The sequence below is a fragment of the Ostrea edulis genome, chromosome 8 (genome assembly GCF_947568905.1).
Source record: "Ostrea edulis chromosome 8, xbOstEdul1.1, whole genome shotgun sequence".
Classification (NCBI taxonomy): Eukaryota; Metazoa; Mollusca; class Bivalvia; order Ostreida; family Ostreidae; genus Ostrea; species Ostrea edulis.
Window position 1 is genome coordinate 51,372,128 of NC_079171.1, and position 7,093 is coordinate 51,379,220.

A 7,093-nucleotide genomic window follows, 5' to 3' on the forward strand; every position below is an offset into this window, starting at 1 on the left:
CAGGCAAGCCATGAGGCCCATGGGCCCATTTCTTGATACGGCACGAAAGATCTCAATAAACTGTACAACTTTTGTTATATATGTCTAAACAAAATATTTACGAGTATAACGTTATGCGACATTTATCACTGTTAAGGCGAGTCATAAGGCCCGTGGGCCTTTTTCTTGATATCGTTTGAAAGATCTTGCAAAACTGAACAACTTTTGTTCTACATGTCTTATCAAAAGATTCTCGAGAAAAAAGTTAGTAATTGTGACACTGATCAAACTGTTCAGGCGAGCCATGAGGCCTGTTGGCCTTTTTCATGATGTTGTTCGAAAGATCTTGCAAAACTGAACAACTTTTGTTCAAGATGTCTTATTAAAAGTTTCTTGACAAAAATGTTATAGATTGCAACAATAACCCAACTGTTCAGGTGAGCCATGAGACCCGCAGGCCTATTTATTAACATCGTTAGTAAACCCTTGTGAAACTGAACAACTTTTGTTGAACATGTCTTGTCAAAAGTTTCTCGAGAAAAAAGTTATTAATGTTATTAATTGTGATATAAATTCGACTGTTCAGGCGAGCCATGACGCCCTGAGGCCTATTTTTTGATATCATTAGATAGATCTTGCAAACCTGAACAACTTTTATTCTACATGTCTCATCAAAAGTTTCGTGAGAAAAAAGTTAATCATTGTAACAGAAACTCAATGGTTCAGGCGAGCCATGAGGCCTATGGGCCCATTTCTTGATATGACACGAAAGATCTCAATAAACTGTACAACTTTTGTTATATATGTCTAGGCAAAATATTTACGAGTAAAAAGTTATGATTTAAAACGTGGAGAAAAATGAGACACTTTTTTAAACTCCATTTTCGACCCCTACCGAGCTTCCATACTAGGCACTTCCGGAAATTTTTAAAACCCAGGTGCACAACTACAACATGTCGTCTAACATCACTGAAAATTTCAGCACTCTAGCTTTTATCGTTTTTGAGTTTTTCTCTGGACAAAATGGTCATCTGAAAATCGATAAAAGGGGGATAACTTCCAACCGGAAGTGATTTTGCAAAAATTGAAACGGCGGTACAAACTTCAAATGGCAACGCATCAATCCTGAAAATTTGAAGCAAATTGATCCAGCCATCTCCGAGAAATCTTCTGCACAAAAATCGGTAAGGAGAAAAAAAAAAGAATAATAATAATAACTAGTAATCCTAATTGTTCGAGAACAATTAGAGGTCTTTCCACCTTTTCTGGATTTGTTTCTTGACCTTCAATCTGGATCCATTCTTCAGTAGGTCAAATGAGGCCAAAAAACTTTCAAGTCAATGTAAACTTGGAAAACTTTCAGGGGTCATAACTATTTAAAGGGGTTGGTGAATCTTTTCGCACTGAATAGATTGAATAGTCTACTAAATCAGTACAAAACATTAATGATTAAGGTTTGGAATCTCCAGGGTTAACAGTTTCGAAGGACTAGTGATAACAAGCTTTATTTGTAAGATGGGCAATAATTTTTAAAGGAGCCCGGCTTAAGGGCCAAGAAAGATGTTTTAATTGGTTTTAAAAGAACATACTAATGATGCAATGAAAAATGATGTATGTTGAAAGACAAAAGAGATATAAAAAGAGCTAAATTCTCAATATTTGAAGTACCTTTGACCTTTGACCTTTACCTAATATTCAGGGTCAAAGGTCAATGATCACATTGCAGTTGGTCCCATGTTTCTATGATTATCCGTTTAAAAGTTAACGATTGGCACAAACACATAAAAGGGCAATAACTCATATAAGGGGTCAGCGGATCATTTCACACTGAATATGTTGAAGTTGTGCTTTGAGAAACCGAAGACATTGGTGAAGGTTTGGTGTCTCTATGGTCTATGGTTTCAAAGGGGTAGCGATAACAAGGTTAATAATGTAAGGGGCAATAACTTTTAAAGGGGTCAGTCTTAGGGTACAGGTATCAAATCTTTAAAATGGATTTAAAAGGACATACTAAAGATTCAATTATATGTAGTATATGTTGAAAGACAAAAGAGATCTAAAAAGAGCTAAATTTCTCATATTTTGAATGACCTTGACCTTTGACCTTGACATAAATTAAAAGGTCAAAGAATGGAGATTCTAATGCAGTTGGTCCCATGTCTCTAGGATAAATGGTTTTAATTTTTTTCAATTATTTGTAAAAATCAAAAACTTTCAGGGGCAATAACTCATAAAAGGGGTCGAAGAATATTTTCACAATGACTAGATTGAAGAGTCTCCTTGAATAGTTGAAGACATTGGTGAAGGTTTGGTGTGTCTACGGTCTATGGTTTCAGAGGAGTAGCGATAACAAGGTTAATACTGTAAAGGGCAATAACTTTTAAAGGGGTCAATCTTAGGGTACAGGAATTAAATCTTTAAAATAGATTTAAAACGACATACTAAAGATGCAATGATATGTAGTATATGTTGAAAGACAAGAGATATAAAAAGAGCTAAATTTCTCATATTTTGAATGACCTTGACCTTTGACCTTGACATAAATTAAAAGGTCAAAGGATGAAGATTCTAATGCAGTTGGTCCCATGTTTCTAGGATAAATGGTTTTAATTTTTTTCAATTATTTGTAAAAATGAAAAACTTTCAGGGGCAATAACTCATAAAAGGGGTTGAAGAATCATTTCGCAATGACTAGATTGAAGAGTCTCCTTGAATAGTTGAAGACATTGGTGAAGGTTTGGTGTCTCTACGGTCTATGGTTTCAGAGGAGTAGCGATAACAAGGTTAATACTGTAAAGGGCAATAACTTTTAAAGGGGTCAATCTTAGGGTACAGGAATTAAATCTTTAAAATAGATTTAAAACGACATACTAAAGATGCAATGATATGTAGTATATGTTGAAAGACAAAAGAGATATAAAAAGAGCTAAATTTCTCATATTTTGAATGACCTTGACCTTTGACCTTGACATAAATTAAAAGGCCAAAGGATGAAGATTCTAATGCAGTTGGCCCCATGTCTCTAGGATAAATGGTTTTAATTTTTTTTAATTATTTGTAAAAAGTAAAAACTTTCAGGGGCAATAACTCATAAAAGGGGTCGAAGAATCTTTTTGCAATGAATAGATTGAAGAGTCTCCTTCACTAGTCGAAGATATTGGTGAAGGTTTGGTATCTTTACGGTGTACGGTTTCGGAGGAGTAGCGATAACAAGGTTAATACTCTAAGGGGCAATAACTTTTAAAAGGGTCAGTCTTAAGGTACAGAAATTAAATCTTTAAAATAGATTTAAAAGGACATACTAAAGATGCAATGATATGTAGTATATGTTGAAAGACAAAAGAGATATAAAAAGAGCTAAATTTCTCATATTTTGAATGACCTTGACCTTTGACCTTGACAGAAATTAAAAGGTCAAAGGATGAAGATTCTAATGCAGTTGGTCTCATGTCTCTAAGATAAATGGTTTTAAATTTTTTCAATTATTTGTAAAAATCAAAAACTTTCAGGGGCAATAACTCATAAAAGGGGTCGAAGAATCATTACGCAATGAATAGATTGAAGAGTCTCCTTGACTAGTCGAAGACATTAGTGAAGGTTTGGTATCTTTACGGTGTACGGTTTCGGAGGAGTAGCGATAACAAGCTTTTATTGCAAAAGGGGAAATAACTCCTTGAGGGGTCAAAGTTCATATACGCAGGGTGAACTGCCAAAATCTTTTAAGGAGTACATTCTTATGGACTATAAATCTTTTCGATAAATCTTGAAACACAAAATCACGGGGAGGAAAAATAATAATAATAATAATAATAAACAGAAGAATATCAATAGGTCTTTCCACAGAAAGATGGAAAGACCTAATAACTAGACACGATCTCGTTGCGAGCAACGAGTAGGTCTTCCGCCCGATTTGTTGATGCACTCGGAGTTAAAAAAAAAAAAAAAAAAGACATGAGTCCCAATTTAATTTCCGACTTTAAGACACTTTAGATATAATCAATTTTTCATATCATAAGCTTCTGAAGCAAAGTTGCGGTGAAATTCGTTTGAAATTCGACTCTCCAGGCGAGCCATAAGGCCCGCGGGCCTATTTCTTGATGTCATTTGTTAGCCCTCTATAGACTCAACAACTTTAGTTCTATATGTCTTTACAAAATATTTACCTGTAAAAAGTTATTCAGATCGACCGATATCGACAAAAAATCGACTCTACAGGCGAGCCATTAGGACCATAGGCCTATTTCTTGATATCAATCGATAGATCTCGATAAACTTTTGTTCAATATGTCCTTACAAAATATTTACCAGTTACAAGTTTTTGAAATCGACTGATATCGACAAAAATCGACTCTACAGGCGAGCCATGAGGCCCACAGACCCATTTTTTGATATTGATCGATAGGTTATGACACATTGAACAACTTTTGTTCAATAATGCTTTTCAAAAAATATGTCGTTTTAAAGATATGAGGCGTCAAATATTTACGATTTTGGCCCTTAAAATCTCTAATTACGTAACATATGACCTACTTTTTGATTTGATAAGATCAAGCTGGTTGAGATGAACATTTCCGCTTCTACAACTTATTATAAAATATTAATAGTTTCTGAGATATTCTCAAAAACATTTGGACCCTTCTGAACCCCTAATTTAAAGGGCCAGCCCGTTTTGCTTGATATCGTAAGAAAGGCCTTGTCATTTTAAACATTTTTTGCTCAACAAGTATTTAGAAATTCTTTACCGTTCTCGAGTTACCTGTACAAGAAATATTTAGGGGCCAAACTGTAGCTCCCTAACGGGGCCACATAGGGAAAAAACGAAATGTACATATTGTTTAGATTATCATTCTGAACAACTTTTGTTCAATAATGCTTTTCAAAATATTTGTCGTTTTAAAGATATGAGGCGTCAATTATTTATGATTTTGGCCCTTAAAATCCCTTATTACGTAACATATGACCTACTTTTTGATTTGATAAGAACAAGCTCGTTTAGATGAACATTTCCGCTTCAATGACTTATTAAAAAATATTAATAGTTTCTGAGATATTCTCATAAACCTTTGGACCCTTCTGGGCCCCTAATTTAAAGGGTCAGCCCCTTTTGCTTGATATCGTTAGAAAGGTCATGACATTTCAAACATTTTTTGTTCAACAAGTATTTAGAAATTCTTTACCGTTCTCGAGTTATTTCTAGAAGTAATTTTTAGGGGCCAAACTGTAGCTCCCTAACGGGGCCACATAGGGTAAAAACGAAATATGCATATTGTTCAGATCATCATTCTGAACAACTTTTGTTCTTTATTGCTTTTCAAAATATTTGTCGTTTTCGAGATACAAGGGGTAAAACATTTATGGTTTTGGCCCTTAAAATCCCTTATTACGTAACATATGACCTAAATTTTTATATGAATAGATTTGGATTGTTGAGATGAACATTTTTTGTTCTTTGACTTATACCAAAATATTAACGATTTTTGAGATATTTGATCTAGACTTTCAGCCCTTCTAGATCCCTAATTTAAGGGGCTAGCCCCTAAATCTTGATATTTTCGAAAAGATCTCGTAAATGTGCACAACTTTTGTTCTACATGTCTTAACAAAATATTTGCAAGAAAAAAGATATTGGAGATCAAAGGTCAAAAATCGCCGAAATCGGCGAACAATTTTGTCATCCATTTTTTCAGGTCCAGGCGAGCGTTTAGGCAAATCGCCTCCGGTAAAATCGAATCCCCCACAAATCTTCTAAAATGTTTACTCTATCTTGTGTAGAAATTTCAAGACTCTAGCTTCAAAACTGACGGAGGAGATGTGTGGACAACAAGGCCCTTCAAAAAGTCACTAAAAGAGAGATAACTCCTGACCGGAAGTGACGTCAAGCACGAAATTTTGCAAGCAAAGTCTCGTCACCAAAAGACATCTTTCCTGAAAATTTCGTGAAAATCGATCGAGAAATGGCTGAGAAAAACGCGTGTACTACCAAGGAAAATAATAATAATAATAATAATAATGAAGAAGAAGAACGCGAACAATAATAGTAAGGTCTTCCGCAGGAGACGGAAGACCTTAATGAAGAAGAAGAACGCGAACAATAATAGTAAGGTCTTCCGCAGGAGACGGAAGACCTTAATAAGAAAAGTGAAAAATCAACAATAGAATAATAAAAGGGTCTTCCGCTGAAGACGGAAGACCCTAATAACGAGCTATAACTGTGTTGGGATGCCAACACAAATGTCTCCGAACACCTCCCCATGTCGGAGATGGATCCAGGTCAATGAACCACATGTCATTGGAATGTGAAATCCTTGATGTTTCATGTATGTTTTGCCAGCCATTTTAAATAGTGGACATTTTGAAAAGTGAATGAGAGAAATACTAATGACGGAAGTACTCATAATCGTCAATTATCTACACAATTACCTTTACAATATGCATTTTTGATTGTTCTTACTAATATGAAACATTTCGTCATGCGGCAGCCATTTTGGAATTGACGACTACGAAACTATTTTGAATAGGAAAAACGGAATTTAAGATCACCAAATCATGCAAATGAATGAATGAAAGAAAGGAAACTATATTTGAATGAATATTTATTGAAATATGACAATGGGCATGATCATCTTTTTAAATATATACAAAAAGGGACATAGTAGGGGACAATCTTTATGTACTAAAAGAGATTGGTAAGGTAAATTCTTAATACAACATTCATGTATAAAAGAGATAAGATACCATGTTCCTTCTGATCCAAATGATGGACATGTATTCAATGATAAATCAGCATGTACAATAAGAATGAGAAATGTTTTGCAATTACTGTCACAAAAGAGCACATGTATCGTTCGTGGTTTCTTCGTTTGACTAGTTTTGCACAACACAAAAACATACAAGTAGAGAAGTATCTGTATGCCGACAGTAAAATTCAATCAAAAAGCACCTACATACACACTAATCCATTGTGTGGATTGAAAGTTCAACAGAATCATGAAAACTATAATATGTAGGATACAGATGAATACTTGTTTGATGCAATCCATGAATAAACACTAGGTCCAAGCAGGAACCTGCTTCTGTCGTGGCGAAGTCTACTAACTGTCTGTATCCAAATTCT